This window comes from Lepus europaeus, chromosome 3 (genome assembly GCF_033115175.1).
Source record: "Lepus europaeus isolate LE1 chromosome 3, mLepTim1.pri, whole genome shotgun sequence".
Taxonomy (NCBI): domain Eukaryota; kingdom Metazoa; phylum Chordata; class Mammalia; order Lagomorpha; family Leporidae; genus Lepus; species Lepus europaeus.
This window is the reverse complement of record NC_084829.1, coordinates 33872759-33890709: the sequence shown is the minus strand read 5'-3', so window position 1 is coordinate 33890709 and position 17951 is coordinate 33872759.

Genomic DNA, 17951 nt, shown 5'->3' with positions numbered 1-17951 from the left:
TGGCCGGCGCATCACGCTGATCCAAAGCCAGGAGCCAGGTACTTCTCCTGGTCTCCCATGTGGGTGCAGGGCCCAAGGACTTGGGCCATCCTCCACTGCCTTCCCGGGCCATAGCAGAGAGCTGGCCTGAAAGAGGGGCAACCGGGACAGAATCTGGCGCCCCGACCGGGACTAGAACCCGGTGTGCCAGCGCTGCAGGCAGAGGATTAGCCTATTGAGCTGCGGTGCCGGCTCCTCCTGCCTTCTTATCTGTCCTTCCTCCCTGTGGTTGTGACTGTACATGACAGAGAAGTTCTGTCTCGGGCTGTGGGTGGGGGGAGCTGGTTGTTTTCAGCAAACTCCCAACACTGGTCCCGGACAACCCAGCCACCGTACCTGCTGTGTGGCTTGGACAACTGAGCCTGCTTTTTGCCCCTTTGTCCTCTCCACCTTCTTACTATTAGGTAGAAAGTTAGAAATTAGCCTATGCATGTGTGTGAGAGGGGCCTGTGCAAACTGGACCATCTGCAGAAGCCCACCCTGGAGGCAGCCCAGGATCTCACACTGTGACGTCCTGCCCAGACCCTGATGACTGTCCAGGTGGTCTCAGCCCTTCCCCCAGGACAGCTCCCAGGAGAATCCTGTCTCCTCAGCATCCAGTGGGCCCCTGGCCTGATAACACTGAGTGATAAACCACTGCCCCTTCCTCCAGGCAGGCCCCCAGGGGACGCTCCTCTGTCCCTGCCAGGTGGGCTCCCCAGTCTGATGGCACTGCAGGAAAACCTGGGAGGAATTTTCCTAAGTTACACTCAGCAAACTCTTTGTCCTGGAGGAGAAGGGAGGGGGGAGAAGAACTGGACCCTTTCCCTCGTGAGCCCCAGATGAATACAAACGGTGCACTGGGCACTCAGCTCTGCCGAGCCGCCCGCCTGGCCTAGCAGCTGCATTCTCTCCATTTACCCACATAACCTTGCTTTCCCCAGTCTGAGTGCCTGGGCCCTGTCTCTCGGGTTCTGTCCCGTCTGTTCTGACGGACGCCCCCACCCCTGTACACCTTGCTACCTTGTTGAGCACTGCTCTGTCTCACGCCTGAGTTCTTTCTTGCGTGAAGACAAGAACCCCTCACTCATCTCTGCTGACATTACTGTTCCTGCTCTATGGGACCCCCCTTTATTTTTAAAGATTTATTTATTTGAAAGACAGAGTTACAGACAGAGAGAGGTAGAGATAGAGAGAAGGGTCTCCCATCCGCTGGCTCACTCCCCACATGGCCGCAACGACCAGAGCTGCGCTGATCCGAAGACAGGAGCTGGGAGTTTCCTCCAGGTCTCCCATGCAGGTGCAGGGTCCCAAGCACTTGGACCATCTTCTACTGCTTTCCCAGGCCATAGCAGAGAGCTGGATCCGAAGAGGAGCAGCCAGGTCTCAAACAGGCGCCCATATGGGATGCCGGCGCTTTAGGCCAGGGTTTTCCAGCCCCCCAAGACCCCTTTTTTTTTTTTTGGCAGGCAGAGTTAGACAGTGAGAGAGAGAGAGAGAGAGAGAAAGGTCTTCCTTCCGTTGGTTCACCCCCCAAATGGGCGCTACAGCCGGTGCAAATTAGCCTAGTGAGCTGTGGCGCCGGCCCCGGGACCCCTTTTTAAAAAAATTATTTATTTATATGAAAGGCAGAGTTATAGAAAAGCAGAGGCAGAGAGAGAGAGAGAGAGTGAGCGAGAATCGTCTCTCCGCTGGTTCACTTCCTAAATGGCCCCAATGGTCAGGAGCCAGGAACTTCCTCTGGGTCTCCCACGTGGGTCCAGGGGTCCAAGGACTTGGGCCATCTTCTGCTGCCTTCGCAGGTCTAAGGGACCCTTTCTAACATTGCCACGGTCGAGTGGTTTTATACAACACAAATTTATTATCTGACAGTCTGGGGAGTTCTAAGCCTGAAGTCAGTCACATTGCATTTAATTACATCTGACCTCAAGCTGCTTCTATACTTGAAGTCCTGTGTAGCAAACGACCAAGGTGCAAACAACCTGCCACCTAGCTAAAAGTACATTTTAAAAAAATCTTTATTTGTTAATTTGAAAGGCAGAGTGATAGAGACAAAGGAAGACACATGCGCGCGTGCAAACACACACACACACACACACAGAGAGAGAGAGAGAGAGAGAGAGAGAGAGAGAGAGAGAGAGAGATCAGCTAGATCTGGGCCATGCTGAAGCCAGGAACTCTATCCAGGTCTCCCTCATGGGTGGCAGGAACCCACGTTCTTTGGCCATCTTCTGCTGTCTTCCTGGGTGCATTAAGACTTATTATTTACTTTGAAAGAGCCAGAGAGATTGAGAGAGAGAGAGAGAGAGAGAGAGAGAGAGAGATCTTTCATCTGCTGTTTTACTCTTTAGGTGGCCGAAATGGCCAGCTCTGGGCCAGGTCAAAGCCAAGAGCCAGGAAGCTCGTCTGGGTCTCCTACATGGGTACAGGGGCCCAGGTATTTTGGCCATTATCCATTGCTTTCCCAGGCCATTAGCAGGAAGCTGGCTCAGAAGTGGAGCAGCTAGGACTTGAACTGGCACCCACATGGGATGCCAGCATTGCAGTGGCTTCACCCACTATGCTACCATCCTCCAGGTGCATCCAGGAAACTGAATCGGAAGCAGAGCAGCAGGACACAAACCGGCAATCCTATGGGATGCCGGTGTCACACACAGCATGTCCACAGCACAACACCAGCCCCTAACAGTGTTCTTGTAATAAATAGCTGAGTTTCCCCTCTCTCTGTAACTCTGCCTTTCAAATAACTAAAAACTAAAAAGAAGGAGGGGTCGGCCATGTGACGAAGCGTGTAAAGCCACCACCATCTGTGCCAGCATCCCATTTAGCCGTGAGGTTCATGTCCTGGCCGCTCCTTGTCCTATCCAGCTCTCTGCTCATGGCCTGGGAAAGCAGCCGAGGATGGCCCAAGTGCTTGGGCCCCTACACCTACATGGGAGACCTGGAAGAAGCTCCTGGTTCCTGACTTTGGACTTGCCTAGCGCTGGCCATTGTGGCCATTTGGAGAGTGAACCAGTGGATGGTTCCATGGCTCGCAGCCCTGCCAGCAGTTACCTCCCTCTGACCTCTGCTTATGTTTCGGCGTCTTTCTTTGACTCTCTTGCCCTTTATATCACTCATTTGTGATTGCACTGAGCACACTAGAGAATCCAGACCACTCTCCCAACCTGAAGATCCTTAATTCCATCACCAACACGAAGTCCTTTTGTGAGGTCAGGTAACGTGCCAGCACCTTCCAGGGCCTCAGACATGGCATCGTGCAGGGGGTGGTGGTAGAGGAGTATTCTTCTGTCCACCACACAGAGGGAAGTCCCATCTGAATGACCCATAGGTTGTGAATGCAAACTCAGATGCAACACGTTCTTGTTTTCACACCACCCTTCCTGCTGTCTGGGGCCACTACCCACAAAGGATCTTCCCCCATTCACACCTCATGACAACACATCCTGTTGCACCTGCTCCCAGACCTCTCTCTGGCCCTCTCCACCCCCCCTCCTACTTTAGTTCTGGCCCATGTTACTCTGCCAGCTGCTCACCTGCCTTCTCTCCTTCCAATCTGTGCCCCTCTAGCCCGGTCTTCCCACCAGAGTGCGAACCTGCTCTCCTTGTCACCACCCTGCAGGACCCTGACTCCGTACACCGCCCTCAGCGCCTTCCATGTTTCCCTGCTTGGCTTGCTGTATTCAACGTGGGAGCCACCCTGGGTCCTTGTGGGTCCGACTGGGTGTCATTTCCAATATGAAATTTTCCTGCTCCTGTGGCTCCAGGGATTTTAATCATATTTTCTCTTGTTTGCTTATGTGTCTCCTTGATGGTAAGCAGGACTCCATGCTGCTAACTTTCCCTGTGTCCAGATGTAGCAAGGTGTACACCCCACAGGTGCTTGGTAATGACCTGCTGCTCTAGGGCCATGCAGCTGGGTCCCCTGTGCCCTGGCTCCTGTGCTGCCCTGCCGGTGTGCCACCAATGCCCACCAGCGACTAATCTACCCCGCACTGCGTCCTCAGGGTCACAGGAAAGTCAGGAACATTCTCCACCGCGGAGCACGGCTTCCCGTTTCCGGCTTCTTCTCTGCCTGCTCCACCTCCAGGTTTAGCCTTTGTGGCTCTCCAGGTGAGCGGGGTCTCTATTTCTGCTCTGATTTGGATGGTGAGCAGCAGGGCCGACCACGTCTATCTTAGTGGTCTCCGCTGGCCTTTCTATGTCTCGGACTCAATTTGGAGGCATAGGGGTGGATGGAGCATCAGTGACAGGGCCCCAGTGTGCACCACGAAGCCTTGTTTCCCACTTTTCAGCGTTAACTGATGGTATGCAAAGATTGCCAAGCCACTCGGGTTCCACACAGAGCGCCTGGCAGCAAGACTGAGCCGGGGATTCGCTGGAAGTCGCACTAATTCCTGCTTCATCAGAGGGCTTTTGCCTTTTCTTTGTCGCCCAGGGAGATGTGGTGATCGCTGGGGGAGGGAAGGCTGGGTGGGGCTTTTGGGGAAGTCTCATCTATGGCATCCCTAGTAGAAGGGAGATGAGCTGAAAGAAGACTGGGTTCCAGGTCAAACCGAGAGCCCTGGTCGGCACCCGGGTTAAGCAGCCAGTGCAGTTCCGGTGGAAACATTCCAGACTGACACCTGAGCGTTTCTGCAGCATTCCCAGCCCGGAGGGTGTAGTTGCGCGCGGGCACCGCCAGGTGGAGGCCGAGTCTCGAAGGTCGAGCTCTACATTGCTCAGCGGCGGGAATCCCCAGGGAGCCCCGCGCCTCTAGGCCGCTTTCCGGCGCAGCCTGTGCAGCGCCTGCCTCCTACAGTTCCTGGACCCCGGGCATGCCCATGCCGGCGCTGCAGGTGGGGCCTTAACCTACCATTCCACAGGGCCGGCCCCTCTTGAAATTTCTTATAACCTTTTAGGATGATGGAACTCTGCATTTGGAGTTGTGACACCTTATGTATTTTTACACCAACTTTGATATCTTGTACATTTTTGTTGCTATTTATTTTCATCCTTGTATGTCCATTTCTAAAATGCAGTTTTTAAAATATGGATTTAACTAGCAGTTTTGAAATTTTTAAAGATTTATTTATTTATTTGAAAGTCAGAGTTACACACACACACACACACAGGGAGAGAGAGAGAGAGAGAGAGAGAGAGGTCGGTCTTCCATCTGTTGGTTCACTCCCCAGTTGGCTGCAACAGCCGGAGCTGCCCCAATGTGAAGCCAGGAGCCAGGAGCTTCTTTCGGGTCTCCCACGCAGGTACAGGGGCCCAAGGACGTGGGCCATCTTCTACTGCTTTCCCAGGCCAGGGCAGAGAGCAGGATCAGAAGAGGAGCAGGCGGGACTTGAACTGGCGCCCATATGAGATGCTGGCACTGAGGCGACGGCTTTACCTGCTATGCTACAGCACTGGCCACACAGTTTTGAATTTTTAAGATTAGTGGTTCCAGAAGTGGAATACTAGATGATAACTAGTTACCTTGACATTGGAAATAGTGACATAATAGCTGATACTGTTTTTCTTTAACATGCATAGAAAAGTTTTCAAGACAGTTTTTGATTATAAGATACATGGAGTATTTTTTACTATAAGAAAAACTTATGTTAAAAGCCGTAATTTTATTTATAAAAGTCATTCACTGAAACCCACAGTTTTGAGCTTCATAAACAACTAAATTTCAGTATATAAGTGGAAAACTATTTCATAACATATTCTGTAAATCAAAAAAAAAAAAAAAAGAAGAAAAGAAAAGAAACAGAGGCAGGACTCCATCCCAGGCACTACGATCTGGGGGCAGGAGTCTCAGGTGGCCGCTTAACCGACTGTTCCACAACGCCTGCCCCTATACCTTTATTTCTATAGCCAGCTACTTATACTGAAAACCATGCATGTTGCTCTCCTACCAATAAAAATTACAAAATTCAAACAAGAAGGTTTACAAATTATTTGAAAGCGTTGGAAGTCCTTCCGAGCAAGCGCACGCAGGGGAGACAGTTGCTGCGGAAAGGGACGCAAGCGGGTGAGCTCAGCGTCTTCCCAGCCTTCCCCAGACGGTGCTTTTCAGTTTACAGCAGTAGGTGGGGTGGGGGCAGAGTTTGAGCAGAAAGCTGCGGCCATACCAAGATGAGAAGGCAGAGGCCAGAATGTGGTACCGAAAGAATTTGCTGCAACTGAGGAGGAAAACCACAAAAAAGAACAGAGACTGAAAGAGGGGGCACTAACCTGCCCACAGCTTCCTGTCACACACAGGGCTTGGGGATCTCTGTGCCGTTCCTCTTGCTACAACTTTCCACTCCAGTCCCACAGATCTTAAAGACTCAAGTGCTGATGTCTCTGCACTCAACCCCCACTAGAAGAGACAGAAAACATGGAGTGAAAAAGGCAGGTAAGGAGTTGAAGAACAGGCGGGGCAGAAGGTAAAGAAGCCGCAAGGTGCTAGCCTTAAATTCCATCACGTCGGGAATTATATTAAATGGATGTTGCAAGACTTCCTACTATATGTTGCCCACAAGAAATTCATTTTAATTATGTGGACACAGATTTAATGTAAAAGAATAAAAAATATACATAAGGGAACTTCAAAATATTCATTGAAAAATGGAATTAAAAGATGCTTATTTTGGTGCAAAAACTTTTGAAATCTATACATAGTTTTTTTCACAAGATGCATTTTCCATTATGTTTTTTGAAGACTTCTCATATGTATGAATTTCAATTTTCTTTTTACCAAAATAAAATTATCCTGGCTGGCGCCGCGGCTCAATAGGCTAATCTTCTGCCTGTGGCACTGGCACACCGGGTTCTAGTCCTGGTCGGGGCACCGGATTCTGTCCCGGTTGCCCCTCTTCCAGGCCAGCTCTCTGCTGTGGCCTGGGAGGGCAGTGGAGGATGGCCCAAGTCCTTGGGCCCTGCGCCTGCATGGGAGACCAGGAGAAGCACCTGGCTCCTGGCTTCGGATCAGTGTGGTGCGCTCGCCGCAGCGTGCCAGCCGCAGCGGCCATTGAAGGGTGAACCAACGGCAAAGGAAGACCTTTCTCTCTGTTTCTCTCTCTCACTGTCCACTCTGCCTGTCAAAAAAATAAAAAAAAAATTATCCTTTAATTCTGTTTTCCACAAACTTTTTGACATACTCATGAATATGAAGCAATTAGAATTCTTCTGTACAACTGGTGTGAATGTAGGTTGATGAAAACATTTAAAAATTCTCTTTGGCAAAATCTACTAATATTGAGTAGGCAAGTACCCTAAGATCTAGCGGCTCCACTGTTGGGTACATGCTCAAAAGAACTGAGTTCATGTGCTCAACAAAAGGCATACGAAAGATTGGATGTGATGGAACTAATCATGATAAATATGAACTGGAACCTATCAAAATGTGCATCAACAGTAGAATGTAGGGGGCTGGTGTTGCGGCCTAGTGGGTTAAACTGCCATGTGCAACATCGGCATCCCATTTTTTTTTTTTTTTTGACAGGCAGAGTGGACAGTGAGAGAGAGAGACAGAGAGACAGGTCTTCCTTTGCTGTTGGTTCACCCTCCAATGGCTGCCACAGCCAGCGCACCGCGCTGATCCGAAGCCAGGAGTCAGGTGCTTCTCCTGGTCTCCCATGCGGGTGCAGGGCCCAAGGACTTGGGCCATCCTCCACTGCCCTCCCAGGCCACAGCAGAGAGCTGGCCTGGAAGAGGTGCAACCGGGATAGAATCCAGCACCCCAACCGGGACTACAACCTGGTGTGCCGGCGCGGCAGGTGGAGGATTAGCCAATTGAGCCGCGGCGCCGGCCTCTCATTCTTGAGCTCACTGCAGAGGCTCTCCTCAAGGTGGGTGAGGAAGTACCAAGCAGCTGTCAGAGTTTTCATGTAATGGCCCCAGAGCCATAGATAAATGGAGGGATAGGAGAGAAAGAATGAAGAAAAGCCAGACGCCTGTTGTAGCAGTCCTGAGCCATGTAAAACTCAGACAACACACTGGGAAAGTTCTTTACAAACATCTCCGATTGTAGGATAATAGGCATTCTAGAGAAAGAGACTAGAAAGAAGGCAGAGAGGCTGGCACTGTGGCATAGCAAGTAAAGCGGCTGCCTGTAGCACTGGCATCCCATATGGATGGAAGCTTGAGTCCCGGCTGCCTTCTGCCGGGACTGCTGGGAAAACAGCGGAGATCGGCCGAAGTGCTTGGGCCCCTGAACCCAAGTGGGAGACCCAGAAGAAGCTCCTGGCTTCTGATCAGCCCAGCTCTGGCCATCTGGGGATTGAACCAACGGATGGAAAATTTCTCTAACACCACGCTTCAAATAAATAGGTGAATCTTTAAAAATAAAAGGCAAAACAGAACATTAAAAACTTAAATAATAGAAGACTTTTCCCTGAGCTAAGGGAAGACTTTAGTCTCTAGATGGATGAGATTCTTGCATTGTAAGGGTAGTATACAGAAATACTGAAAATTTGCAAACCCTGCATGTATGCTGATGACATATTTGGACTACCAGATCAGAAACAAAGAAAATGATTAACAATTTAAAAATGATCTAAAAGCTTCCAGAAAAGAAATAAAAAGCTAACCAAGAAATAATTTATATATATTTTAAGATATTTGCTTATTTATTTATTTGAAAGGCAGAGTTACAGAGACAGACAGAGAGAGAGGTCTTCCATCTGCTGGTTCACTCTCCAAATAACCGCAATGGCTGGAGATGAGCCCATCTGAAGCCAGGAGCCAGGAGCTTCTTCCAGATCTCCCACGTGGATACAGGGGTCCGAGGACTTGGGCCATCTTCTATTGCCTTCTCAGGCTATTGCAGAGAGCTGGATTGGAAATGAAGCAGCTGGGACTTTAACTGGCACCCATATGGGATGCCAGCACTGCAGATGGTGGCTTTACCTGCTACACCACAGTGCCAGCCCCAATAATTTATATTTTAGTGGATAAGCACAAGAAACATTTATCAGAAATAGTAGAAGCCAGAAAACAATGGAGAAACGAGAAGGCTAATTTAATGCATGGGAATGAGTGGGGTGTTTGCGGGAGAGACAGTGTAAGAGAAAATTGAACAAGGAAATGGCTGAGGGACAGGGAGAGAGGAGACAGTCTGAGCAGAAGCTGGGAGGGCACATTGTTGGGAAAGGAGATGCTAATGAAGGTGCTATTTTACTACTTGCACTGTGTGGCATGATTCAAAATCTTCATTGCTATACCTTCAGATATAAAGCATATTAACCATATCTTGGAATTATATTTTGTCTTTCTTTTGAAGGAAAATTGCTAAAACACATTGATGTTACTTGAAGATCTTCAAGTTCCCTAGGATATGGGGTTACGAGGCTATTTACTGAGTGGTGTACACCAGCAGGTGGGGACAGCGCACTGTAGAAGCAGAGGGCAAGCTGCTGCTCTCCCTCCCCCCTCCCCACTCCCAGGGCTACATTGGGAAAGACCATGTTCCTTTGTGGAGGGTAGCAACCAGGCCAGCTCTCCTATTCCTGACTCTTACTTCATGTCACCAACGTAGGATGCAAACTTGAGATGTGGCTTTGGATGTTCGAGAAGCAAAGAAACCTGCAATGGAGCAGGACATGAAGCTAGCTTTTGTCTGAAGGCCCAGGAGCTCAGTCTTTCTCATGCTCTCGCAGGTGAGAGGTAGCTGATATAGAATTACAAGGTTAAAAAAGACCTTGACTGGCATCACTCTATTACAAACCACTCTCCTCTTTCACCCTGAGCTTCCATTATCCTCTGCTACTATCAGATATATTCTTGATGTTGCAATAAGAGTGATGTTTTACTTTATATTGAAGACACACATGCAGTTTAAAAATTAAATAATAAGGTATGTTTTTAATGAAAAAAAAATCCTTTATGCCTATATAATTACGAAAATAGCCATACATTCCTGAATTAGAGGGTGACTTTAACTTGAAAGGAGCTGAAGCACTTGGGCCATCTTCACGTCTTCTGCTGCCTTCCCAGGCACGTTAGCTGAAGCTGGATTGGAAGTGGAACAGCCAGGACTAGAACGAGCATTCGAACCAGCAGTGGCTTCACTCATTGTGTCACAACTCCCACATGCAAAAAGCGTTAGCAAAATTTAGTAAATTAAACCCAGTGATACATGAAAGGAATAGTGCACCAGACCAAGTGGAGTGCACGCAAGTACAGTGCAGGGCTGCTTCAGCATTCAAAAATCAATGTAAATTATCATCTTTTTAGACAAAACCAAAAATTATTAGCTCAGTTGATGAAAAAAAATGTACTCAAGAGAACCCAACACTCATTCACAATGAACTTCTTAGTAAGCAAGGACTAGAAGGAAACTTTTTCAATCAATGACAAAGGGCATCTAAGAAAAACCTACCACTAACGTTAAACATGACAGTTAAGAATAAAAATGCTTTCTCTCTAAATTGAGACCAATAGGATGGGGTGTTTGGTGCAGAGGGAGGGAGATTGTGTGATACCTGTATCCCAAATCTGAGGGCTTGGATTCAAGACCTGGCTATGCTGCTGCAGCTCCCTACTAATGTGCACCCTGGGATGCAGCAGGTAATGGCTCAATGTGGTCCTTGCTACCCACATGGGAAGCCTAGATTTAGTTCTAGGCTCCTGCCTCTGGCCTGACCACATTTTAATCTTGGTATATACAATGTCCTGAACCTGGGTATCATAAACTTCCAATTTTTTAAAACTTTTATTTAATAAATATAAATTTCCAAAGTACAACTTTTGGATTATAGCAGCTTTTTCCCCCCATAACCTCCTGCCCACCCGCAACCATTCCATCTCCCGCTCCCTCTCCCATCCCATCCCATCCCATTCACATCAAGATTCATTTTCAATTATCTTTATATACAGAAGATCAATTTAGTATATACTAAATAAAGATTTCAACAGTTTGCACCCACACAGAAACACAAAGTATAAAGTACTGTTAGAGTACTAGTTATACCGTTAATTCACATAGTACAACACATTAAGGACAGAGATCCTACATGGGGAGTAAGTGCACAGTGACTCCTGTTGTTGATTTAACAATTGACACTATTATTTATGATGTCAGTAATCACCCGAGGCTCTTGTCATGAGCTTCCAAGGCTATGGAAGCCTCTTGAGTTCGCCAACTCCAATCTTATTTAGACAAGGCCATAGTCAAAGTGGAAGTTCTCTCCTCCCTTCAGAGAAAGGCACCGCCTTCTTTGATGGCCCGTTCTTTCCGCTGGGCTCTCACTCACAGAGATCTTTCATTTAGTTTTTTTTTTTTTTTTTTTTTTGCCAGAGTGTCTTGACTTTTCATGCCTGAAATACTCTCATGGGCTTTTTAGCCAGATCCGAATGCCTTAAGGGCTGATTCTGACGCCAGAGTGTTGATAAACCTCCGATTTTAACCCTCTTTTTCAAAATTGCTTTTCCTATTCTATATCCTTACATATAAACTTCAGAATAAGCTCCTCAATTTCTTCCATAAAATCTGTGTGTGGAGGCCGGTGCTGCGGTGCAGCTGGTTAAGTTGCTGTCTGCAGTGCTGGCATCCCATATGGGTGATGGTTTGAGTTCCAGCTGCTCTGATTCCGATCCAGCTCTCTGCGGCTGTGCCTGGGAAAGCATTAGAAGATGGCCCAGGTTCTTGGGCCCCTGCACTGATGTGAAAGACCAAGAAGAAGCTCCTGTCTCCTAGCTGTGGCCTGGTGCACAGCCCCGGCTGTTGTGGACATTTGGGGTGTGATCCAGTGGCTGGAAGATCTCTCTTTTTATCTCTCCTCTCTCACTCTGTAACTCTTAAAAAATCTGTGTGTATTTGGATAAGAATTTTCTTGAATTTGATAAGAATTTTCTTAAATCCTAAGGGAGGTGTGAACCTCCTAGGGGAAGGCACTCTGTTGACTTTCATTACTTGGCTGGCCTGAGAGGAGAGCTGGCCAGGTAAAGGCAGGGGGCATCTCTAACAAGAAATTGACAGTTCTGTCTGCAATGTTGCTGACCCTACTTGACCATACCCTCAGCTGCAGTGGTCACTTTGGAAGTTGGGCTGAGTGAAGGGCTTTTCAGCTTAGAGCCAATAAGATCTGTGGCTCTGACCTGGGCATCCTTCGATTCCAGGGCAGGTCCATTTCCAGTGATCCAACTCTTGGCAGAGCTGCTAGGGCTCTTCACAAGCTGACTTCTGCTGAAGCCCAGGCTTACCTAGGATATACCCCATGTGAAGAGATAGATAGGTCTGGGCCTCTGAATTTACAAGGCCTAAAGCCCACCAGATTATTATCAAGCCCCTTCTATCAGGTTCTATTTGCCTCTCAATCAGAAAAATTACTTGTAGCTTAGACAGCACCTTTCTTAGCTCCTCTAATAATGACTCTGTCCTTTGTTCTAGGCCCTGTCTAGTGCACTTGGGCCTCATTCCTTTGTAATCATAACCTCTACTCTACCACCAATGGCTCTACTCCCAACCTGTGTGTACTGATGGTCCTCTTCCCCTCTTAATGCTGTATAATTGTTTAAACCTGGTAAATGCCACTCTTAGGATCATTGGTTACTATCCTTACTCTGTCTTTTATGACCTTATCTAAATATGATCAGAGTCGGTAAACTTGGAAGGCTTCCATAGCCTTAGCAACTCATGACGACAGCCTAGGATGGTTACTGGTGCCATAAACTAGAGTGTCAATTTGTTGGGTCAACAACAGGAGCCACTGTGCACTTGCTCCTCATGTGGGATCTCTGTCCTTAATGTGCTGTACATTTTGATTTAATGCTATAACTAGTACTCAAAGAGTATGTTTCACTTTGTGTTTCTATGTGGGTGCAAACTGTTGAAATCTTTATACTAAATTGATCTTCTGTATATAAAGAGAATTGAAAATGAATCTTGATGCAAATGGAAGGGGAGAGGGAGCGGGAGAGGGGAGGGTTGCGGGTGGGAGGGAAGTTATGGGAGGGAGAAGCCATTGTAATCCATGAGCGGTACACTGGAAATTTATATTCATTAAATAAAAGTTAAAAAAAATAAATACATAAAAACTGATTTAAAAAAAAAAGAAAAAAAAAGAATTTTCTTAAATCAATTAGATAATTGATCAACTAACAATATTCATTCTTTCACTCCCTGAACATGCTATATCTCTACATTTATTTAGGGTCCTTAAATTTGTCTGAACCACATTTTGCAGCTTTCAGTCTACAAGTTGGGCACATATTTTGTCAATCTTATCACTGAGCATTTTATATTTGGTGCTTTTGTATATGAAATTACACATTTCAATATTTGATAGTTTGTTCATAGTCCTTAGAAAAATTAATCTTTATTGAATTTGTATCCTGAAACGTTGCTAGGTCCTTTTTATCCTTACCCTGCATTTTTTGAAACTTCATAAGATGCTCTGGTCACAGGGATTGACAAACTATGGCCGTCAGACCAAATCCAGCCAAACACTTGTTTTTGTAAAATCTATGAGGTAAAATGGTTTTTAGACTTTTTAAATGGTTATATTTAGGATGATCATGTAAATATCTGTATAACATCTTTGATTTTGAGGCTGGTGTTGTTGCATAATGAGTAATGCCACCACCTGCAATGCTGGCATCCCATATGGGTGCCGGTTCATATCCTGACTGCTCCACTTCTAATCCAGTTCCCTGCTAATGGTCTGGGGAAAGTGGTGGAGGATGACCCAAGTGTTTGGACCCCTGCCATCCACAAGGAAGACCAGATGGAAGCTTCTGGCTTCGTCCTGGCCCAGCATTGGCCATTGGAGCCATCTAGGGAGTGAACCAGCGTATTGAAGATATCTCTGTATTTCCCTCCCTCTGTAACTCTGACTTTAAAAATAAATAAATCTTTTTTTTAATCCTTGATTTTGTCTTCTGTACCACAAAGCTTTTAAAATGTTTACTATCTTTTTTTTTTTAAAGATTTTTATTTATTTATTTGAGAGGTAGAGTTAGAGAGAGGGAGAGACAGAGAGAAAGGCCTTACATCTGCTGCTCCACTCCCCAAATGGATGCAACAACCAGAGCTCTGCCAGTCTGAAGCCAGGAGCTGGGAGCTTCCTCTGGGTCTCCCATGTGGGTGCAGGGGCCCAGGCACTTGGGCCATCGTCCACTGCTTTCCCAGGTGCATTAGCAGAGAGCTGGATTGGAAGTGGAGCAGTGGGGACTCCCCATATGAGATGCTGGCATCACAGGCGGCGGCTTACCCCACAGTGCTGATCCTGCCCTTGGTCCTTTTCTTTTAAGAAAATAGCCCTATTATGTTCAATAAACTATGTATTTATACATTTCCAGAAGTATTTTTGCAGCACTGTCTCCTCACAATAAGAAAAAATTTGATAAAAGCAACAAGAGAGAAAGAAGTAAAGTGTATTAGAGAGCTAATTATAAATAAAAGAGTGTAGTGACAGAAACTTCCAGGTTGTTCTTGCCCATTTATCTTTGCAGATAGTCCTTTGAAATCCCATTGATTTCGATTGTTCCTTTACATCTTAGAGCCTGGCACCCTTGAACTCTTGGCTGTATGGCTTCACAGGTGTCTCTAATTTCCTAATGCAGCCACGGATTTCTTTTTTTTTTTTTTTTTTGACAGGCAGAGTGGACAGTGAGAGAGAGAGAGACAGAGAGAAAGGTCTTCCTTTGCCGTTGGTTCACCCTCTAATGGCCGCCGTCTGTGGCCGGCGCACCGCGCTGTTCCGATGGCAGGAGCCAGGTGCTTCTCCTGGTCTCCCATGGGGTGCAGAGCCCAAACACTTGGGCCATCCTCCACTGCACTCCCTGGCCACAGCAGAGAGCTGGCCTGGAAGAGGGGCAACCGGGACAGGATCGGTGCCCCGACCGGGACTAGAACCGGGTGTGCCGGCGCCGCAAGGCGGAGGATTAGCCTGTTGAGCCACGGCGCCGGCGGATTTCTTGATATGTTTGTTTTATGCTGTACTTGCCCCCAACTGCAGCTCCATGCTTCTTGTCGGCCATCTTAGTGACTTAATCTGCTGGAAACAAGTGATGCTGCCTCACGTCTGCTCCTCATTGACTGAAGAGGAAACCATTATGTTCTCTAAACAGCTTCTGCAAAGCCTTTTTGTCATCAGTGCTGCCATCAGTGCTTCCTTTTAGCATGAGTTGAGGGTTAGAGTTAAACGTCAGAGTTTTGGGGAAGGAAGCAGCGGTAGGAATCCCCTTGCACATTTGTGGATCTTCCAGGATGCCCCACCCTTGCCTCTTCAACATTGCCCTGATCTCAAAGGGAGACAGCTGGATCAGAGGAGATGTGGGGACAGATTTCACATCAGTGTTCCGCGTCGCAGACAGGACGTGGATCTTACGCTGCAGGTGGGGGTGGTCAGCACAAGCAGGCATTGCAAGTGAACATAAATGTCGGCACCTTAATGTGAGTCCCAAGATAGATCTTACGTGATGGTGCCCACTCACAGTCAGCAATCACAACCTGGCTGTGTGCTGGCCCTGGCTCTAATCACTGAAAATGAGTGACGGCTCCACTCCCATTGGCGAGTAGCTGCTTCTCACAGCTTCAGGGTCAACTGAACTAGTTTCTGGTGCACTAGTGGGTAAGAAGTGAATAGCACCGAAGTTAGGGAAAAGGTAACCAGATGTTTAACTAACTGGGAATGAATTCAGTTTTTCAAGGAGCTTAAGGGAATTGCAGAACCCTAAAACAAAGTGGCTGCTGCTCAGAGCCTCCTTCCCTTCCACCATGCTACCTGACGTAAGAAAGATTTTGGCTGCTTTCTGTCAAATGTGTTTGGACCTCAGATCCTCTTTTCAAGTCCTGGGGTCAGGTGCATGAGGTTGTATCAGGCTGTCCTGCAGTCACAATAGTGTAATGCAGTCTATTATATTAACCTGGTTTTATTACCAAGAGCTCACTACTTGCCAAGTATCTTTTTATGTACTTTACAAATACTGGCTCGCTGTCTTTAAGATCATCACTTCTATTATTGAAATAAGATAACTAAGTACGGGTCTGGGGGCTGGTGTTTAGCCTAGTGTTAAGATGCTGAATAAGGAACTTATGTCCCACATTGAAGTACCTGGGTTTGATACCTCGCGCCATATCCTGACTCCAGCTTCCTGCTAATATAGACCCTGGGAGGCAGTGACGATGTCTCAAGTAATTGGACGCTTGACACTCATGTAGGAGATCTGGATTGAATTCCTGGCTCCTGGCTTTGGCTTGGCCCAGCTGTAGCCATTGAGGGTATTTAGGGAGTGAACCAGGAGATGGGAAAAGTCTCTCTACAATAAATAAATAAATTAATAAAGAGGTCTGCCGAAACTGCCCCTTCCATCATCCCACATTCAGGATCGGCCCTGTCTTGGGAGATGGAATTTGCAGGGCTGCTGCTTCTGAAGTTCTTTTCTGTCCATTCTGCAAGGGCAAGGTCTCGGTGGGCATCTCTGTGTTCTCAGTACAAACAAGCCCTGGCATCTATTAAATAGGTGTCTAGTAAACAAAAATAAGTACTTCGTAAATAAGCATATGCATGTGGGGATGGAGGTCTGAGTGTGTTCGTTACAGAACCTGCACAGGTTAGGAACCCGTGACTGCATTTATGTTATGCAGACATTTCATGAAGGACACATGAAGGTAGGAATTCTTGTCTTCTCACACCAGATAATCAACTGTGGTCAACTTAGGCTGACAGATGCTGGGTCTGAGCACGCACCTGTGTGTGGTTAGCACTTCTTTTTAATTTAATGAACGCATTTTTTCATAGATACAACTTTAGGGATAAACTGGTTCTTTCCCCCATACCCACCCCCTCAACTGCCATCCCACCACCCTCTCCCTCTCCCATCTCCTTCATTATGGTTCATTTTTAGTATGACTTTACATACAGAGGAAAAACTCCATGCTAGCATAGACTTCAACAATTTGCACCCATGCACACACACAACATATAGAGTACAGTTTGGGAACAAAATTTGCAGTCAATTCTAGTAGTACAGCTCATTAGGGATGGAGGTCCTATATGGGGAGTAAGTGCACAGTGACTCCCGTTGTTCCTTTAACAATTCACACTCTTATTTATGAAGTCAGTAATCACCTGAGGCTCTTGCTATGGGCTGTCAAGGCTAAGGAAGCCTTCTGTGACCATAGACTCCATTGGTATTTGGACACGGCCATAAGCAAAGTGGATGTTCTTCCTCCCTTCAGAGAAAAGTACATCCTTCTTTGATGACCCATTCTTTCCACTGAGTTCTTACCGGGATCCTCCGTGTAGGATATTTTTTTGCCACAGAGTCTTGGCTTTCTGTGCCTGAAATGGTGGTGAACACTTCTGTCAACTCCCTTCCCCTGTGGAAGTGAGTGCCCCATCCTAGTCACTTTCTCATCTCAGTACTGGGATACTTGAATCTTTATGGGTTCAAGACTTAAATCACGTGGACATTTGGGAGTTTCAGATTTTTCTTCTTATTTTTTGTGAAGTAGGGTATGGAGTTACTCTTTTATTTCCTTAAGATAAAATTATTTTAAATCCTGAATTATATATGATGAAAATGAAAAGGGTTGATGACAGCCTTGTAAAACCATTGAGAACGACTTAGTTCAATATTGAAAACTGTAAACACATAGCTCTGACAGTAGGGGGCAGCACAGACCTAGTGGAGGTGAACAAATTGCTCAGCTTCAGGAGTTCCATGTATTACTCTGGCTAACAGCTCCACACACAGACTTCATTTAGCTGCTGTGTTTTTAAAGCCAAATGCTATAGACCTGCAAGACCGTCTTGGGACCTGGAAAAGGAGACAACAAGATAACTTTTATTGTATTCTAGGTCTTTGGGTGACATTTTATTACATCTGGGCTTCAAAGACATAAAGGTAGATAAAATAGAAAAATGCTTTGAGGCTTGAGAGCATAGCACATCGGCTAATTTGTAACTTCTTTTTAATTTGACATCTGATGCACAATTTTATTTCATCATTAAATGTTTTTCGAAAAT